The following is a 21,181-nucleotide window of genomic DNA, read 5'->3' on the forward strand; positions in this document are numbered from 1 at the left end:
ACATGAGTTCATTTCAAATTAATATAAATGTGTGTGTCTGAAGTTGGCTGCTGTATGCCAATTAGCCGAAACACTTCACAGCCTCTTAATGCCGTTCCGCTAAAAGCACGACACTTCATTTCTCGCTCTCCTGCGGTCCAACAGTTCAAACCAACCACACTGTAAATCCTTCGCTACTATTAAGAGGAGTTAATTTGCCCTCCGTGTCTATCGTTCTTTAAGGCGCCATCATGTGATGCAACCGAGGTGCCGAGGGGCTAATGTCGCTGTCAATCCTCCATCCCCTCGGCTACAATCTCATGGCTTAAATTCCATGCAGCCCCAAGTACCCTCCACCTTCAAGAGGTCTCATGCATTCTTGAATCAAAATTGCCCCAAATTCTCTTGTTGAGTAATTGAACAGTGGCTATGAGCAATGTTGCACTTTGGTAGCAGGTGGAGGAACATGAAACTACAAGTGCTGTCCGTGAATATACCGGATACACTTAAAGTGGAACACTTGATGGACTGCCTATTCAGAAGCTGCTCTTCGTCCTGGCGCTCTCTCCTAAGATATATTAAGAAAGGTAATTAATATAATTGATAATATGAGACCAACTAATAATTTGGTGCTTGGGGAGATCCCTACATTGTGGTCCCAAAGGGTTGTGCTATACACTTCAACAATTTTGCACTTCAAAATGACTTTGAAATGATAGTATGTGCGCTGCAAGTGGCTGGCGAGCAGTTCAGGGTGTATCCCTCCTCTCGCCCAGACTTAGCTGACATGGGCGGCAGCACACCCGTGACCCGAGTGAGGAGAAGCGGTACGGAAAATGGATGGATGGATGGATGGATGGAATTATAAGGAGTGCACGAGCCACTTGCTAAATATAATGAAAGGCAATGCATCCCTTTCTCTTAAATAAAGCTATCGGCTCTGTTGTCCTTCGTCATGTGAAGCGGAAATGCCAGGGCCAGCTCAAACAGGCCTTCCCAAACGTGCCGAGATTGAATTGGAAGGCAGCGCAGGGGTCACTGACAAATGATATTGGGTTTTGTGCAGTCTTCCTCCCGTACACAACACTCCCAAAGCAAAACCTAAAGCACAACTCTTTAACTGTTTTTTTTTTTTTTTTTTTCTTGACCCATCATTATTCCTCATACGGGTAAATCCCAAACTAGCCAATACCAGCTCCTTTGACAGCATGACTGATGAGTTTGCTGTCATGAATGTCAAGAGAAATGGTCTCCCACACCTTATCTCCCCTCTATTTCTCATTGTGAGTGAGAATTGGAGGGGGGTTGTGGAGAAAAGACATTGTGATGAGCATTAACCGGTGATAATGAAGGGCACGCCGCTGTACTGTCAAGCCGCCATGGACAGGCAGGCGGCCAGGGAGGCAGGTATGGAGAGACAAGTCCATTCATGCGTTTATGCGCCCTTATGTCTTTATCTGCAAGCAGGATGAATGAGCATATTCATATATTTACACTATGTCAGTGCCATGATTGCCTTATCAACATTTGCCTTCACTCTCGGAGGGGGGAAATGCCAAGAGGTAATCAAGTCAAATGTGCCTCCCATGAATCACAAAAGGCATATCGGAAATATTTGGATGGCTCTGTGAAATTCACATTCCAGGTATATTTCATTTCACTCGAGATGCTTCCATAATGTTTGATTTATTTATATGAGCTACTTTTTTTTTTTTTTTAAACCACATATAGTGACATCCATAATGGAAAATTAAAAAAAGAAGAAACCATACATTCTTAATGATTGTGTTTCCACTCCAAAAGTCTTATTGTTCAATGAGCAATTAGGGTTTGTTGGAGTGCATTGGATGATTTAACCCAATTTCACAAATAAAGTAAAAATGTAACTGCTTCTTCTTGATGATCCTCTTTTCTGATCCTGAAATACAGCCAAGAATTCCACTGAAGTCAACCTTAAGGGTTTTTTCATAAGTGATCCTGCCTGTAACTTGGCATATGTAAACCTGCAAGTACTCAGTGCGAGGATAATGAGGTTGGAACCAGCAGCTCGGAGTAGTAAGCTGAATATTCATGATGGGTTTAACAGGCATTTATTGCCTGGTTTCCAACAGAACAAGCGATGTAGAGACTTTGGACAGTGCACTCAAGGGATACATTCTAAAGAAGAATTGTTTCTCGAACAACCACGATGCACTGGGCTGGTCGCCTTCTCAAGCGAGGTTGCAGTAGAGGGTGAGCCAGTCTCCGTTCAGTCTGTCACTCAAAGTTGACAAAACATTGGGAAGTGTCCTACCATCGGGAAGTCATGTTTCTAACTAGCATTATTTGAATTAGTCAAGTCAAAGGCAAGATTGTTTCAAATACAGTACACCCTATGAAATCCTCCGATTTTCAAGGAATTAAAATTTTTCTTTAGCGTAATTCTTTGTTTGGAGGACAACAGGTCCATTTGCATCCTGAGGTGATAGCCGACATCCAAAGCCCCGGCAGTCCCCCCGTCCTTAATTCTTTGGGTGGAGGCAGGACTCGTGCTTTGATCCTGGATGATAAATCACTCCCGGGGTCCTCTGGATCGGCGATCAATCCTAGAATCCCACTTCTGACACCAACTGTTTTGGAAAATCTTTTTCTGACAGAATAAGTGAGAAAGCAATCTTGTCTTTGTGGGTTTTTATTACTAAAAAAAGAAAGAAAAGTCTTTGCAAAGAGAGGAAAAGGTACAAGTCTTACGAGTTGTCAACCCTTACTGAAGCCCAGACAATCCCCTTTTTTATATATCGAAGTGGGAGAGACAGAGAAAGAAAACAAAACAACTATCTTTGCCCAGCTGCACTCAACTTATCTTTACCGAATAGCAGCTAGTAGTCACAACATAGCTAGGTACAATTAGTACGCACAGTATGACCGGGAGAGAGCTAGTAGTCACAACATAACAATAAAGCCTGTGAAGGTTGTCTAAAACTGATAGAAGTAATATTTGATATATATAAAACATACATTTTCGAACTCACCTGACACAACTCTGACTTTGATCTTGGATCGGAGGGGTTTTGGGGCATTGGCTAGGAGCGTAACCCACCTTTCCTGTGTTAAAGGCAGACTCACACAAAATGGTCACATCACATCCTGGCTGGCTCCTTGGATACAAATTAGTGTTGAACTATTTGTAGAAGAATGAAACTCACTGCTAAATGTCAAGGATGAGAGGAGTTGGACAAAGAGCAGTTTTGCGATTTAAGGTCATCTTATGATTGGTATTGTAGAAAACTCTTGGAAGCACACACAATCTAAGCTCGGGAGGGTGCGCCAACTATTTATTTATTTAAAATCATCAAATGATATGCTATTATTGAGAATATCCCTCCAACACGAATTCAATGAAGGATTCTGGCAGACGTTTTTGATTGCCATCCATCCACACAAGAGCCCATGTGCCTGACAGGCTGCCTTCAATAGTTCGTAGACACTCGGTAGCTGCTAAAAATGCAGAACAAAATGTTTTTATTTTAATGTTTAAACAGTCAGCTTCTCAACTAGTTGGACACACTCACTACCGCTCATGTGATCACTGAGTACCTCGAATATGAGCCGTATGATTCTTTCATGAGCCGTCATGGCATCGGCTGGCCTTTCACTGCCGCACTCTTTGAGCACTTAATCAATAGCTGTCATCTCAAGCTCATCCGCTAAAGTGGGCTCCTGTTATTTGTCTGTCCGTGATCCGTCTCCGTGCTGCTATTTGAATTTTCATTACACACTAAGAGGGCCTTCTTCACTACCAGAAGACTTAACAGATTGTTTAAGGACCCTCGATGTATTTTCATTCAGACAAGACCTAAGTTATAAAAGTCTATATACGGGCTTGCAGGCAATGTGCAGTGGCACGCAGGGTAAGCCGGGAACGTGTGGAGAATTTTAGGCCCCCCCGAAGAAGGCGATTTCGGTGTCTTGCCTTTTCTGATTATTTGCTAGTTGTTTTTATTGCTGTTGTCCAGCACCTATCTGTCTGTCTAGATGTTTATTTGCTTTGTATTTAAGGAGTCACCATAGATAATTTATAGCATCCCCCTCCTCCTTAGAAAAGTATTTGATAAAGCTCCTGTGAGGCTGCCCGGCTGCGGAATTGTTACACTTGCTTGGGATTCTGCATGTGTATAGTGTCTAAATCACTTCTTGTGATTGGGAGTCATATCTGCCAGCAAAGAATGATAGTACTCCCGGCACAGCAGTGCAATGATTTGTAGTTTGGAGTTTATCTGAACTAAACATTGCTAATATTGGAAACACAAAGCTTGCCCCCCCCCCTAGAAACAACTGGGCTGCAATCCATGCATGGAACACCATTAGGAACACTGATTTTGAAAACTGGACCTTGAAGAATTCAGAGTGGGCAAATAATTGGAGGTCAATACAGAGCAATGCTCTACGACCGAGCTGAGAGCAAAGCAGTGAACAAGAGAAGGGGGGGGGGGGGGCAGCAAAGTGTCAATCAGCCATCGCTTTGCCTGCATTGCCCCTTAATTTAATCACTGTTTAATTACTGCTGTCCCCTGAGGGCTGCACTGTGAGCTTCAGTTACTGAGCTCTTTGCCTTCTTCTTCGTCTCCGTCTCTCTGTGGGTGTTTAGCCTTCGGACACTCTCTCCAAGGCCACTTTCTCAGAAGCCTCAGCAGTATTTCAACCTAACCTCGGGGCCCCCATTGCGCAAATCTGCTGATGATAATGTCAAGGGCAAGTACATATATGTGCATGGGTATGTGATGGAGACTGCCGGCAGCTGAAGAGACCCCACATACATCCAGCTATATTCTGCCGATCGATGGCAAGAAAAGCTAGAAAATATCTTGACCACACGCAAACACTTTTTTTCACAAAATTAGTAAAAGCTTTCCAAAACTCTGTTCTAGCTTAGCTTTGGTATACTTTATTGATTCCACAGAAAATTCTGGTTCTAAGCAAGTGCAGCAAAAGGTTTTACATTGGACATCTGTAGTACCTACAGTATGTGAACCAATTTTGTTTTACTTACTGTATATTCAAGTGTGAAATATCCAGTCAACATAAATGCATTTTCCTTTTCCTTAATTTATTATAGTGGCTTTTGCCTTTTCCTCAAGTCACTGGTTGATGAAAATGACCACAGATAATGGTTTTATAGTGCAAGCAATAGTTTTGGCACGGCCAATTTGAAGAGACCATCGGTATTGACAGAGACGATATTGTATTTGTACACTGCTGAGTGGGGGATACTGAGGTTTAAGTATTTAAAAATGCAATGTGTGTGTTCCTGTGGTTGGTCATCAGTGAAACCACTTCCTGAAGCTGCGGTCGGGTTGACATTGACTATTTAATGCGCGCAGGCTTATCTATGGCCAAACACATTCTACATGTTATGGTTTCTCTGGATTATCTGGAGCCCACCACCACATATCCTACACAGCGGTCTGCCAGGGGAATAGCTCCCGTTTAGCTTTTGAGCCACCTCAATCAATACAAATTTAGCATGCCAATGATCAGGTGAAGGGATGCGGAGTCTCTGGTGCCTCGCACGTTCTCGTCCCGCCATTGGAGGCCCACTAATACGCGCTTCTTCTGATCATTTGAGGATTACGGCAAGGAAACAAATACAGTAAACCGGGTAGCCTCAGTGTCTTCATGTGGTAAAAAGCGATTGTGTGTTTATAACCGCAACATCAATTGATCTCAGCCATTCCTTTCCTGGAGCATGCTGAGATATTTTAGACTGCATTGTAGAAATAATGAAACAAATGGAAATGATGGGATCTGCGGGGTGTATTGTGTACAGACTGACTGATAGATGCCGTCTCTCAGGAGAGTCCGTGTTGATGCGTATTGCCAGACGAGGAGAGCTGATACAGTTGTGGCTGCTGGGTATTCAGATTTCAGTGTTGACAGGTTTATTATTGAAGTTTTGCTTGCGCTGGACGGGTAGCGTCGGGCTGTGACAGTCATCGTCTTCTTCTTTAGTTGGCATCTTGATAGACAACAACAAAAGGCCGCTTCTTCTACCAGCCGGTGTTTTACCACCCCAGCGACCATTTTAACACATTGAGAGAAGGCCCTTTCTGTGACACGGATTAAAAGTGAAAGCTGTAATGCTTACATTTTAGCCTTTTATCACACCCTAGGTGTATTTTTCTTATATGAAGCTGCCTTAATACAAGGCCAAATTGAAATTGGCTGGAGAATTGTGCCCAGTGTAATCCCATGTAAAATGGCTCTGTGGCCTCATTTGTGTCAAGCAGGAGCAGCGAGACCTCTAATGCAATTTATGACCCGCTGCCTCTGACATTAATAAAGACGGAACATGTACAGGAAATTAAACTCTCACTTTCCTCTTGTAATGAGATCGTATCCATCACAGCACTGTTTACCCACGCAATCAGATAAAAACGATCAAATCTGAAGCTCAGTCACAGCCTCATGCGGCGCTACCGCGGCAACCTGCTGGTATTACTCTTTGAAATGGATGGAAAAGTGAATGGGATTGAAATAAAGACTCTATATGTTAATAGGCATGGTGTTGCTCCCCTGGTGGTGCACAGAATATCAGTGCAGTGTTTTCGTGTTACACATTCCCAATTGTATAGACAGGACCATAAAGTGAACATGCACCTCATCTGTGTGTGCTAGTTGGCCACAAGAGGGGAGTAGCAAGCTAAGGAGACGGCAGAAGGCCACAACAGGTTTAATCGTAGTGCTGGAAAGCTATAAGGTGCATATTAAGTAAAAGCGATAATAATCTTGTCTTTCTTTGATATAAATGAGGGGATAGAAAGCACTATGCACAGGGATGGGGGAAATCTAATAGCATTGGGTTTTATAGGTAATAAGAGTGCATTGATCAAAGGTTCTCAATACTCAAAAGCAGCAAGGTTGCACTCGAGGGGGAACCGAGGGCTCTCCACATCGGCTCAGTAAATTGCCAGATCAGCTAATCAGAATTCAACTGGAAGATGTAAGTTAGTGGAGACTAATTGAAGACAGACTTAAGGGGCATCCATCTGGATGTAGCGACCCTCTGCTGCTCTTCTTGGCAATTCCTGGTGAATATCAATAATGCTTTTTATATAGTGAGCAAGAGGAGAGGGAATTAAACAAGTATGTCTGTACACTATGTTGTCCTCCTCTACATGATTAATATAGGGATGCGTGGTCCTGCTTGACCCAGTTGCCATAAGATTGAACATTCTCTGAAAAAAAAAAAAAACAGGTAGAGTTAATGAAGAGTACAGCCTGAGCAAGAGGTAGGCCAGAACAGATGGAAGTATCAGTGATAAGAGTTTCGATTTGCATAAGGCAATTGTGAAGAATTAATGGCATTATGTATGGAATATGTGGTATCTTAAAGGAATAATTGGGTTGTTTTGCTACAGGGTTCCCATTTTCCTACATAAAACTGTTATATAAAGTCCATTTTAAGGTTTTTATAAACAATGCACGCAACCTTGAACTGTAACATAAACACTGATGCTATTATCCAGGCTCATCCAACAGTATTATAGACCACGAGAAGTCAAGGGTTGTGGTCGTAGTTACAAAAAATAATTCTATGGTGGCACGGTTAGCACATCTGGCTCACAGTTCTGAGCACCGGGGTTCAAATCCCGGCCTCGCCTGTGCGCAGTTTGCATGTTCTCCCCGTGCCTGTGTGGGTTTTCTCCGGGTACTCCGGTTTCCTTCCACATCCCAAAAACATGCATGGTAAGTTAATTGAATCACCTAAATTGCCCGCAGGGGGGAAGGTGAGTGCGAATGGTTGTTTGTTTATATGTGTCCTGCGATTGGCTGGCGACCAGTTCAGGATGTACCCCGCCTCTCGCCCGTAGATAGCTGGGATAGGCTGCAGCACGCCCGCGACCCAAGTGAGGATAGGCGGTACAGAAAATGGATGGATGGATAGTAATTTGGCGGCACGGTGGCTGACTGGTTAGAGCGTCTGCCTCACAGTTCTGAAGAGCGGTGTTCAATCCCCGCCCCCGCCTGTGTGGAGTTTGCATGTTCTCCCCATGTCTGCATGGGTTTTCTCCGGGCACTCCGGTTTCCTCCCACATCCCAAAAACATGCATGGTAGGTTAATTGACAACTCTAAATTGTCCGTAGGTGTGAATGTGAGTGCGAATGGTTGTTTGTTTATATGTGCCCTGCGATTGGCTGGCAACCAGTTCAGTTCCCCGCCTCCTGCCCGATGATAGCTGGGATAGGCTCCAGCACACCCGCGACCCAAGTGAGGAGAAGCGGCTCAGAAAATGGATGGATGGATGGATGGATAGTAATTCTATAATGTCCATCACTATAATGTCACTAAATGAAAACTAGTTTTTATTGTCAATGTGTTTGTTAGTTAGCAAGCTGCTTCCTGTTTCACACAGCGTGGAAACAAAAGGATGAGAGTTCCATTATGATTCTGGGGTGTGGACAGTTCTATTGATGCCTAATTGGCTAGGAATGGGCAAAACATCTTTGATAAATTATAGGGAAAATTAACATTCAATGAATCAGGATTGTTTTTATGGGCATGAAACAGTCTGTAATTACATGTTCTGAACTCCTGTTTTCTATTTCTGTGTCGTATTGAACAGAATAATGCTGCCCAGAGGAGTTGCAATGTGCTTGACTCCCCATAGATGATGTTCTGTTGATCTTGTTTGGAGATTAAATAAAAAAATAGTTGACACTAAATCAAAAGCTCTTCTGCTCATGGTTGCAGCCAAGTATTGCAATCGGTTACTTTGAAACTTGGTTAATCAACAATCAGTTTGACATGAATTTCTAATAATAATTGAATCTATTACAATACCCTAGTAGTGACACAAATGTAAGGAAAATGCAACTTTGAATTGTTGTATTGTTCAAAGCCCAAAGCTGGTTTCAAAACATTCCACGATTGGTGTTTTCAGTTGGATATTCTACTCTGTGACCCTATGACATCATAATTTTTTTTCTTCTTCACCATGGCTCTTGATCTGATAGTGAGAACACCGAAGCAAACAATGCTGTCAATATGGTATTCACCAGCGCTGTTATTTCCCCCAGGACTTAACTAGCATTCTCCCCAGGACAAATTTAGACAACGGTATCATCCTCACTGCTGCTAGCTCAAGCATTACTGATTTAAATTGTTTTTTTTTTTTAGAAATAATCATGAAATACATTTGGTTGCTCAACAAATTGTACAACTTATCCCCCCATCAACTTGCATTGACCAAAAACGCCTATAATGGAGTCACTTTTTATATTTGTTGTGCCTGTCAACACTGTGTTTCCAGTGGTTTGATTTACATTTTGAAAGTTGTGCCATTAGTCCCAAATAACCATAGCGCATAATGCTGCTCTTATTCTCTTACTCCTCAAGGAGACATTTTCACTCCACTGCTTTGATGCGCTTGGCTGCTCAGTAGCTGTTATATTGTGTGTGTGTGTGGGGGGAGGGCGCTGAAAATAAATAAAGCGTCCCACCGCAGACAGGTGTCTGATTCTTATTCTATTCTATTCAGCTAGATGCAGATTGCCCATGGAGATCGCTGTTGGTGCAAAATGATAGTGTGTGTGTGTGCAGACGCTGGTTCTAGCTGGGACCGTTTTTTACAGGCCTTCAAATACGATGTGTGCTCGGGGGCGAGATGATACAACAGTGAGGGAACGATTGCTGTAATGATAGACTCCTAACCAGACATTTTTCATAAATGGAAACTTCAGAACTTTGACAAGTTCTCAAGAATGGGAATGGTGACCTGTCTGCCAATTTGGTGATTTTTTTTTTTTCCGTTGTAAATTACCATGTGGTGTATACTTCTGCAGGAATAGAGTTTACCCAGGGTGGAATCAATGGAAGTTAGGAAAGGGTCCAGTTGGTAGGCTTGACGAAGTTTTATCTGACTCTAGTTTTTATTTTACTTTCTTATGGTGGTAAATGCACTTCTTCATTCTTCATTCATACATACAGCAGTACTGCAGGTCATCCACAATCTGCTCCATGATGCTGACTATGATTTGGTCGACTCTAAAAAAATATGTATATTCATTTAATTTTGTTTGTAATAATTTGTTCCAGAATACAAACTGTAAAAAAAAGGAAGTCAAAAACTTACAATAATAAAAATCACAGCACAAAACAAAAGCAACACCTTCGCTTAGTCATCCATTTCTCCGATTATCACGGCACTGAAAACCTCCTAACAGTACTTGGACACATCCAGAGTCTTCTTGCTTTGTCTTCTTAAATCTGCTTATTTCATGGTAACTTCCAGTGGATATGTTTCTTCTTTTATCGCCATCCATCATAAAAAGTGTCGCAATTAAGCAGAGTTTAATTTTTGATGGTGGCTGAAAAGAGCTCATTTGAGGTCAATAAGATTGCTATATTTACAGCATAGTTTTTCCGTTAAACTTTTGTTCAAATTCCAAATTGCCCAAGCGTTGAGGTGTTCGAATTTGTATGTTCGACTGTGTCAAGTCTGTCTTTTAAAGCTATTTGCTCTGGTATGCGAAAAGGGACAGCGTACCTCAGGGTATGATTAGAATGGGAAGTCATTCCACCTATCCACATGGCCACTGTGATAAAAATATAGAAAAGTGATTAGTGGAGGTAGAGGGGAGGAAAAAAAGACTTGATTCATTTATATTTAATGACATATGAAAAAGTAATCTGACCTATAGACGCTATGGCTCACTGTAGATGGGAAAGTAAAGGAGCCTGCATCTGTTTAAAACTGCTTAATCTCAATGGCAGTACTGCATTATTTACATCATTAAAAAACAAGTAAGACACATTCAGGAGACACATGCATTAATCCGAGTTTGGAGATGAAAATAAGGTGACAGCATGGGCTCTCTCTCTCTCTATCCACAGAGCCATCTTCAATCCGGCTGGTCAATCGAGCATAATGTGATGTTGTTGCATTAAGGCTGTGTCGATGCATCTGTTTGTTCATAAAAGTTCATAAGCCTCACAATGTCATCAAGTCTTACAATTGGTTAGTGACCAATCCAGGGTGCAGGGGTGGGGGGAATCTGACAAGGGGCCCTGACCATTTGGGGGGCCTCTGGCTGTCCGACAGGGGGCCTACTCCCCATCGATAAATAATTTTTGGAAGAAAATTGCATCAGTCAGACATAGAGAAAATACATCTTTTACTGCTAATCATTCTTAAAACATGCCTTTCATTAACCAAGGTGATCAGCAATTACGTTTTAAAAAGTACAGGCGATTGTTTTTGGTTTTTGCTTAAGAATGGGATATTTGTGGTCCGAAGCAAAATGATGTGATTTGATGGACAGTTCTGATGGCTAGTGGAGATCTTTTTGTACACCTCAAAAACATGGTGTTATAACAACACATAATTTCATTGACTGTTTAGCTTGACATTTACATGGACGAGAGCATGGAAAATCTTAAGCCAAAAATATCATAAAGTGGATTTGCCTGCGTTTCCTTGGATAGCGATGATATGCTACACACCTCATACAGTAAACGTTATGTGGCAAATATCTATCTGACACAAAGAAACGTGGTTTCTCTGACCACATGTCAACTTTTGTTTACAATAATCCCACCATTTGGATTTTGATTACTCCCAGTTTTATAATTATCAACATTGCTTCTCTCACTTGAGCAAGGCAGTGACATTTCAGACTTGTTTTTGTTTTTTCCTTGGAAACAAAAGTCGACGAAGAAAATGACACCGCTGAGGGGTGTAAAAGGAATACCAAAACAACTATTAAAAGACACTTTGATGCTCCATAGTACAAAGGGGAATCACAAAGTCAGGTGACTGCTGTACGCTGCTTTGTCATGCCGACAGCCCCATTTACCCATAATGGGATTCCTAGTCCTATAAAAATGTTGTTTGCAGCTGTTTGTAGCATTGCTATAGTTCCACCTCTACCTTTGAATTTTATATTAATCTGTTGCATAAAATCTGCTCATTCTGGAAAGCTGAAAGGCTTATTGGCAGCAATGCCTGTTTTTACAATGATGACTGAGGTTCCTTGGTCACATAGCTTCAAACAAATGTAATTATATTGTTGAAGTAGTATTTGACTTATGCTAGTAGCATAGTAACAAACAGCAGTGTCTTTTAGTCAAAGATCTTGCAAAATTGCCACATTAGAGCAAAACAGAAGAATGTTTGTTACCGGCGTGAATCTGACGCAGTGGGTGGCACAATTTTTCACCAGGCGCAATTTAGACCGGTGTAGGCCAGTGGATCCGAGCGTGGGCGGGCTGTTCCGCTGTGTGTATGTTTACAGCTGACTTAATTTGTGGCTCCTCTCATTCCCTTTAAATGCGGTGCAATGACAGTCTTGCACAGAGACAAGAGGATACAGGGATCCGTGCGTGACTGGCGCATTGTCACTGCTCCTAATGTCAGCGGGTAGGTACCCTTATTGAATAGAAAATGAGCTGGTGATAACCGCTGACGACTTAGATGTATCAGCGGACCTCAGTATTTGTCTACCTGTGCCCCGATCAGTTTCACCCAAATTGCATGAGACCAGGAGTCTAGCCTGCGCCAGGAGTTTGAAATGCTCTGAGCAGGCATAAGTTGAGACTGAATTTCTGCCACCAAATTGTCACTCCCCCAGGCGAATCTCCAAACACACACACTTACTGCATCGGAATGCCACACCTGGCGCAGACCGGTCTGCTGAATTGGCCAAAAGACGGGCAGTGGGCCAGCATTGCTGCCCCGCTGCAGATATGCACAAAAATAGAGCCCTTGGTATTAATTTGCCTGTGTATTTTACACAGAGGTGAGCCATTGCAACAACTGTATGCACTTTCATGCAAGAGTTTGGCATCTCACAATCATTCATTCATTCATTATTAGATGCCTGGAAAGGTTTGTGCCAGAGACCGACGACAGAAGAGTTGAGTCTCTCTTAATTAATTGAATCCAGTCTTTATGTTGTGGAATTACCTTATACATATGCCCCACTCGCGTTACAGCTCTGACACTATCTCCATAGGCAGAAAAATCGACTTTGATTGGCTGGCGACCAGTTCAGGGTGTACCCCACTTCTCGCCCGGAGTCAGCTGGGATAGGCTCCAGCACACCCGCGACCCTAGTGAGGATAAGCGGTACGGAAAATGGATGGATGGATGGACTTTGTTCTCCTTTCTCTGTTCTGTATAAAAATGCACAGATATGGGGGGAAAAGGGCAGAAAATGTGGACACAGTGTTGCTTGGCGGAGGTAATCGTTCCATGTTAGGAAATCATATCTGCTTCAAGGTGAAGCAGGATACTTGGGTGCACCAATTTATACTAACAACCCTCCTCCCAAAATTCACATACAAAAACGTGACACATATGTGATACGCGTGTCATGTCACAATGACAGTGTGTCTTTGTGACAATGCTTGTATTGTGTTGTATGCCTACGAGCAATTTTGTATACACACATCAGACAGGCACATTGGGGAGTGTGGAGTGGTTGTAGGGCTGCATTTTCTGTCTTTTGATGAACATGGTTGCATTAAAGTAGCATCATTTTGACAGCGTTGGTCCAGCTCCATCTTTTCAGGTCAGCCGGGGTTTAATTGTCAGCCTTAAATATTCATGGCCACGTTGAGTGGGTAAATGAAGGTATAAGCACACTGTAAAATTTTCAATAGGGCAAGTGTCACTGACTTCTCCGAATACAATTTACTGTACACGCCGACATTTACTGTAATGCCAATTAATATGTTAAAAGCACGGAAAGAAAGCCGAATGGCATTTTCCATTTATACATTATGGACTAATCCAGAATGAGATGGATACCATGAAGACTAAAGGTGCACTGCAATAAAAGGAGCACTTTATGAGGGTGTTTTATAAAGGTATGAATCTATGTAATTCTAACATACAATCTCACCTTTGATGCTTTCACTCATTACTTTTTACCTGAGGAAGTGATAACCTGAGCCCCCTTTTTTTTTTTTACACCACATTGGTACCTCCAAGGTTGACTTTTAAGTTATTCTCATTTTTAGACAGATGTTTGGCGATACTAAATAACAGTGTGTGTTGTATGATGTTACATTTTCATATTTACAGTACATTACCATCTGCTAGTTAAAATTAATTTGTGTGTGTATCCCTCATCCATCATCCATTTTCTGTAGCGCTTGTCCTCATTGTGGTTACGGGTGAGCTGTACTGTATTTATTTTTATTTATTGTATGGTAAGAAGCCAGGCACTATGACAGGGTAAGTTCCATTTCTGGTTCTATAGTTATCATTACACCTTCGCTTTGCCATGGCATGGAAAAAGAGATGAAGACAAAGAAAAACACACTTATCGAGTTCCTTTTGCAGAATCTGCTCGTATCTTGCATGATGATGGTTTGACGTCCAAGGAATATTTTTTCAGCGAACTTTAGTTGAACTGCAAATTGGACTGTTTTTTTTAATTCTACTTTGGTAGTTGTAATTCACTCTACATTGTATCACCAAGATGCCATTTTTTATTCAAACATACGTTTGAGTCAGATTGTGTAACTTAGCAACCACCAAAGCCAACATAACCGCACCCAGCTGTCACCCCCCCTCCCCACCACCCGCTTACCTCTCTTGCCAAGGTTAGCATCCCCTCATCCTCCACACTTCCATCCTTCTCTTTAATGGATTATTTGATGATAATTAACCCTGAATCCATCAGAGACGGGCCAGTGAAAGATTGATGGCGTCGTCGGCCTGCAACACCTGTTCTTCCTGCTAGGGCTCCCACTTACCAAACCGTGGCCAAATATGGCTGAACTTAGCCCCCGCATGTTAATGTCAAAGACAAACACGGGTCCTCCCCAGTGTCCTGCCTGCTCTGTATAGGGCGACACTACGACCACAACCTCTGATTACGCTCATTATTCCACTCAAGCCAGGCTGTTCTAAGGGGGCATCTTGTGGTCCCTTTTGTCCCAATTATCTACAGTGGCCCATAAAATGTCTATTCATCTGCCGCCACACACCCTTTGCATACAGATGCCCTGACTCACTGGAGAGCATCTTTCATCAGGCCTGTGCTCTTGTAAGGGAATCCATTAAGGCAAGGGAGCAAGTGCCCATTTGGGAGCCTCGCAGCACATGGGAGTCGTATAATTGAGGTGAAACAACTCGAGTGTAATAATGGTCAAAGTTATGCCATTTTCAGGTTCATTTCTGTTATTGCACCAGTCATATAACTAAATACAGTAAAAATGAAAATATTGTGTGTATACTGTATATAAAAAAGCTTTCATCAGACCTGCGCATGATCATTTTAAGGGCAAAATCTTTGATACTGCTCTAGTAAATCAAACACCCCGTGGTATAGTTTTGGAGTTCGACTGAAATTTTGTGGGAAAATATGATTCAAGATCAAATCATCAGCATGCAAGACATCAACAAATGTCTCAAGACTTCAGGTTGGTGAGCATCAAAAGGATTACGGTAACTAACTGGTACCAGAGCTTGCAAATACTGGAAATGGAACTTATTCAAACATAGTAAAGAGCAGGGGCGTCATTTGGTTTTGGCTTTTAAGGGTGACTAAGACCACCCCAAAAAAAATTGTCGCCGGATGGAACGGATATCGTGCTGATGAAAACCCCCATAAAATAGGCCTAGTGATGCTACTGGTAAAGAGTCTCCCTGGTTAGGAACATATGAGCAATATGATGCTTACAGGGCGGCACGGTGACTGACCGGTTAGAGCGTCTGCCTCACAGTTCTGAGGACCGGGGTTCAATTTTACAGGTATCTATACTTTACTTGAGTATTTATTTTTCTGGCGACTTATTACTTTTACTACTTACTTTTTAAACATAGCTGTACTTCCTACTCCTTACATTTTAAAAATGAGCTTGCGCCTTTCTAAAACGTAAAGCTAGTGACGAAGCGACGTAAAAAGCAGAACGCCGAAAAGCCGGAAACCGGAAGTAAGCGAGCGAAGCGCATCGTAGACGTCGTAGCTAGGGTTTTCTTCAGCCTCGTGACTACGGCGATGCTAAGCTAGTGGGGCCAAAGTATCGGCGCATTCCATGTAGCTAAGCTAGTGGGGAAAGAGTCACCACATTCCATGTTTTTGGATGGACGACACGCTCGGACAATAATAAAATAGCAAGGATGTCTACACATTGTACTGCCTACTATTTAACACACGTCAAACAATCACAACAAGGGAACTCCGAACTAGGAATAACCTTTCATGGGTAAGAATATTTTTGGGATCTTTTTCAGAAGTACCTGCAATGAATGAACCATGTTAGTGTTTTAGAAAGCTAGTTTGTTGAAGTTTGGCTCGCTGGCAGTATATTATGTCACGTTTGGGCATTAACATATTATAGTTTCAATCCATTTATTTGCCCACTCCCAAAACAAAACCGTAAATTAAACCCAACTGAAAATAGCCATCATTTTCTCATTTTCGGCTAGTTTCAGTTTTTAGCACCTGTACAGCACTTCGTTTGTTTTTTTCAGTTTTACTCTGCAACTTCTCTTTACAATTGTATGATAGTAGAGAATTAAAATTGACAAACAAAACACAACATTGCCTGGATAGCTGGTTTGTTAGGTCTGAAAGGTTTTATGATGGCAACAGTTTGAGTTTCACATTACATTATTTTCAATGGGATAGATGGTTTTGAAATTACAAAATGAAACTCAACCAGCATCATTAGAGGTTCCACTGGATTGCATGTCGTATACCTAATGTGGTTATGAGTGCATTTCTCTTGTGGAGAGTAACTGTTGCGAGAAGCAGGTCTTTATGAGAGTGTTGAAAATAATTTCAGGTTTCACACATGTGCTCACTATTATCCTAAACAGATGTTAATTATTTCCTTTATTCCCCCAACTTTACTTGAGCTATTCCCCACTCCTGTTGATGTTGGGGTGACGCATCCCCCCCGTCGTGTTTGCTGCAGTCGGGGCGTTTGGGAATTGGGGACTAATCCAATGCAGGAAAGTGTTTAATTTTTCATAAGCAGAGGAACCACAGAATGCACACAACTAACAATGCACCCCAAAGCAGATGTAGAGTGTGTTTAATTTATGGAAAATGGAGCGAAATGGGCAGATGGAACAAGAAGAGGTGGAGGCATGCTCTGGGACTCCACTTTTTCTCTCTTCTCACCTCACAAACAAGAAAAGCTTGTGAACGCGTGCCACACACACACAAACGCACTCCCACACGCCTCTTAAAAGACGCAACCACTTGCACAAATGCTCCACCCCCACAAGTTGCTCACTTCCCACTCCCGACGTCTCATCATCACACACTCACAAACAAACATCCCCCTCCACCAGCCCCGCGCATCTTTAAAAACAATCTCACTTTCCCCTGCAACCCCCAAAAACACACACGCATACACACATTCTCATTTCCTAAACGGACACAATCATCCCTCAATCGGACCTGACGAAGAACAGCCAGTAATGAGCGGCCTTGTGTGTTCTACAGCAAGGAGACGGGCATTGTGTGGGGTGGGCCATATATAGATATGAATATTCATAAGAAGCTGTCATACAGGCAACAGGCACTGCACATACAGTATATGTGATGCTAAAGGTCACCAGTGTGAGGTGTGAAAATTAGCTCTTCGTCGGGCATTTGGAGACATGGAAGAAGTGTTTGGAGGGCGTGGGTGGACTGTGAATTATGGTAATGCTGCGTGAAAGTAGTCCTTGGCTCACATTTAGAGGACGCTATTGATTAAGAAGTTTGGCCTAAAGTTGTTTTCTTTAGTTTGGCTTGAGTTAGCGGAAACACAATGACATAATTTAATAATGCTATGCAGTGAAATATCTACAGTAATTAAAAAACATCCCTTTGATTTGTGAAAAGAATCAAAAAATTACATTCATTCACGTATATTGTGCCAGCAAATAATGCCTGCCAGGCCAGTAGTTAAGGAATGCTGAGGAGGCACATCGAGGGTATTAAATTTGTTGAAGAGAATGGAAAAAAATAAAATAACATTTCAGCTGCATGATCATTCAGAATGCTGGATTTGTAAGTTTTTTTTTTTCTTATGCTGAAACAGTTTTTCTGTGCAACAGTGGAGTTTGAAATACAGTGGGGTTTGAAATATTTGTATTGTGATATTTATTGGTAATGACCAAGGTTTGTGTGGGGACAGACAGAAAGACAATGGAGCAAGGAGCAAAAAGGAATAAAAAAAAACAATAGCAGAACAATAGTATATCATTAATTTAATGTTACCCTGTGAGGAAAGAATGCAGCAAGTAGGAAAGGATAGGATAGGATGAGAGTAGTTAGCCTGGCAGTGCTACTGGTCTGTTATGGGAATGGCTATGTAGTCCCTAAATCTTTTAGGTACTCTCGAGAGCAAATGAGAGGACAGTCCAGCGAGTTAATTAACATAGACATAAAGTCTGTGTCACTATGAGTGGCAACTTGATGCTACAGGCGTCTCTATTTTGTCAGTTAACACCATCACACATGCATTGTGGTCTTCAGGTGTCCGGAATTGCTGAGTCAGCACAATTTAAATCGCCCATCCAAAAGAAAAGCGCGGGCCAGGACGCCCCTCCTGCGGGCACCCGGTTAAGAGGATACCACCCTCTCTCATGGGCTCAGGGCAATCCGCCAGCTCCAACGAGGTACCCTGTCCAGCCACCAGAAGAAGGACACGGGGACCAATCAGCCACCCCCTCAGCCAACCACAACCCACCACCCAGAGCACATCACCACTGCCACTCCCCAATCCCCCTCGGAAAGACAGAGGCCCCCGACCTGCCAACAAGGCCGACACAGGGGTCAGCTATCACCCAGGAGGGGTAGTAGCCAGTGACCCACACCAGCTGGAGAAGTGAATAGGTGGAGGCGCCTGAAAGACGAGACAAAGATGGGGACCGCAAGGGCTGTCATTGGACAGGGGTCGGGGGAGCCCAGGAGTCATGCTATGTGCCTTGTGACAATTCACCCTGAAACTATGGTAAATAAATAAAGTAAATACATTTTCAAAAACAAGGACTAAGTGTATCGTGTAATGTTTGGAAGAATCATGTAACAACATGTCACACTGAACCTGGTGTACAATCAGCTCTAGATAAACGACACTGTTGTGCCTGTCACTATTCATCACATTGCTAGAGGAACAAAGATACAGTTATCTGTAGTACATAAATAATACTTTTCTGACCAATTACATGAAATTGAATACCTTGCAGCCATCCAATTTCACTTAATATGCCTGAAAATGATCATTTATTAATTACATTAATTATTTATTAATTTTAAATATATCTTGTTGTTCATCCATCCATAACAGCAAGGTATAATGACAGTCAGAACAAATAAATGCTCTTCCACTGGATGTCAGAAGGTATAATAAACCTGTGTATCCACCTGTTGCCATTCATACAACAGAATGAGTCATATATCAGTTTTGTATTCAAATAAACAGAGCCACATTTCATACTAATTAATTAGTGAGTAAATTGAGACAAGGTCATCATTAATTCATTATTTATAAATGTTGTCACATTTTTTATTTGTGTGCTGTGCTGTTATATTTTATTATTTAAAATGGATGCCTTGGCTCAATAAAGTTTGGGATGTACAGTATTCCACTTTGCTATTATTGGCTTTACCCCTACTATGGAATTAACTACAGATGTTTCTGCCTTCTAGTCTCGAAGAACAAAATTCTTAAAAAAAAAAAAAAAAAAAGGTGTCTATTTTACTTGGCTGCTGCTCTAACAAGAACAACCATCTCCAGCTTGTTAACTATTCATTTGCGGTGACATTAGCCCAGCATTGTGCTTCACCGAAACGCATGTGTCCTCAGGCTTTTGCCCAGACGGCCTCGCTGTCCCGCGGCCTCTCTGCTGTAAATTCCCCACTTAAAATTTCATGATCTCCCGCTCGGCAGGATACCACTTCCATCATGCAGGAGTTCTCAAACCTAATAACCGTTTCTACTCTCGGCGAGCCATCAAAAACCTATTTATTTCAACAAAAGCCTTCTCCCTTCCTCTATACAACGATGCCGGGTAATAACGTTAGATAGGTTTTAAGGGCAATGAATTGTGGAATTACCATTTTCTGCCCCCTCTGTCTCTGTCTCTTTCTTCCTGTTCTCTCTCTCCAGATCATTATATTAAACACTTAATTATTCATTGGTAATGCCCGTCATGGTGAAATACTGTCCTCTGTCAATCGGAATGCATCATACTGCCGAGGCTTCTCTTCCTGAGGTTAATAGCACGGTCCTCACTTGCATTAGCTTGGCTAAATGCAGTGCACCTCATAAGTCAAAGTTCCCTAAGTGAGTGGCCAAGTCGTCACCCTGAGCGCTCTCGTCTACTTTCGGCCCCGGCGTGCGGGTCAGTGAGCTCATCCTCACAAGAAGACACTCTCTCACACACACAATAAATGTCTACATCCTATCTTTTATTGTTTTATCTATAGCAGAGGTGGGAAAACCTAAGGCACTTGGACCACATGTGACCTGCAAGAGCATTTTATCTGACTTACTAAATTGTAAAAACAAAACCCTCACGTCAACTGCTATAAAAAGCGCAAAAGATTTAACCCCCAAATTATCGGAATATACTGTATAATAACAATACAGGTAGCTCATAATATTGCAGTTCACTGTTCACGCCCACAACGATGTATGTGAAATTGTGATTTTAAAGCTTACAGTATGTTTATATATGTTACAGTAACAAGTCAGAATTTAGAGTTGTGCTCCTTCAGTGTAGTACAATGTTGTGCCACAACTAACTGGGCAACACTGAGTGCTACTGGAAGAGATGAGGTGCAATTTAAAGCAAGACGCAGAGACAGAGAAGGTCCCCAACTAAAATTCCAGTAGTAGCCATTGTTCCCACAGAGCAGAAAGAATATTATGTCTGTGACTTTTGTTGTATGCTCTGTATGTGTCACTGCTCTGTGTGTGTGTTAAAATAGGAGTTGCTTCAAGATTTGAAAATACTGTAACATCTATGGTAATTTCCATTAATCTGTCTATGGTGAGTCCAATTATATGATAGCATTAAGAGAGAAGACTTTCGTTAGATGAAATTATATGGTTTTGTTGAACATTTTGGTGTTTAGAAAATGCAAATTATTTTACATATTTAGGTTCTCTCTTGTTTTACATGTCAGTTTTACATTAAACTTCAACTGGGAGTGACAAACACCTTGAAGCAAGCAAGCTTTGCCTCTTATCTGGAGAACTGTG

The 21,181-nt window shown here is 42.0% G+C and overlaps 1 long non-coding RNA gene across 1 annotated transcript; it reads left to right on the forward strand.

Moving 5' to 3' along the window:
• Nucleotides 1-15,892: 15,892 nt before the first annotated feature.
• On the forward strand, nt 15,893-18,960 carry LOC133487984 (uncharacterized). Its single transcript, XR_009791519.1, has 2 exons — nt 15,893-16,177; nt 18,448-18,960. It is a non-coding gene; the product is annotated as an uncharacterized LOC133487984 (long non-coding RNA).
• The last annotated feature ends 2,221 nt before the right edge of the window (nt 18,961-21,181 follow it).

This window comes from Phyllopteryx taeniolatus, chromosome 13, assembly GCF_024500385.1.
Source record: "Phyllopteryx taeniolatus isolate TA_2022b chromosome 13, UOR_Ptae_1.2, whole genome shotgun sequence".
Taxonomy (NCBI): Eukaryota; Metazoa; Chordata; class Actinopteri; order Syngnathiformes; family Syngnathidae; genus Phyllopteryx; species Phyllopteryx taeniolatus.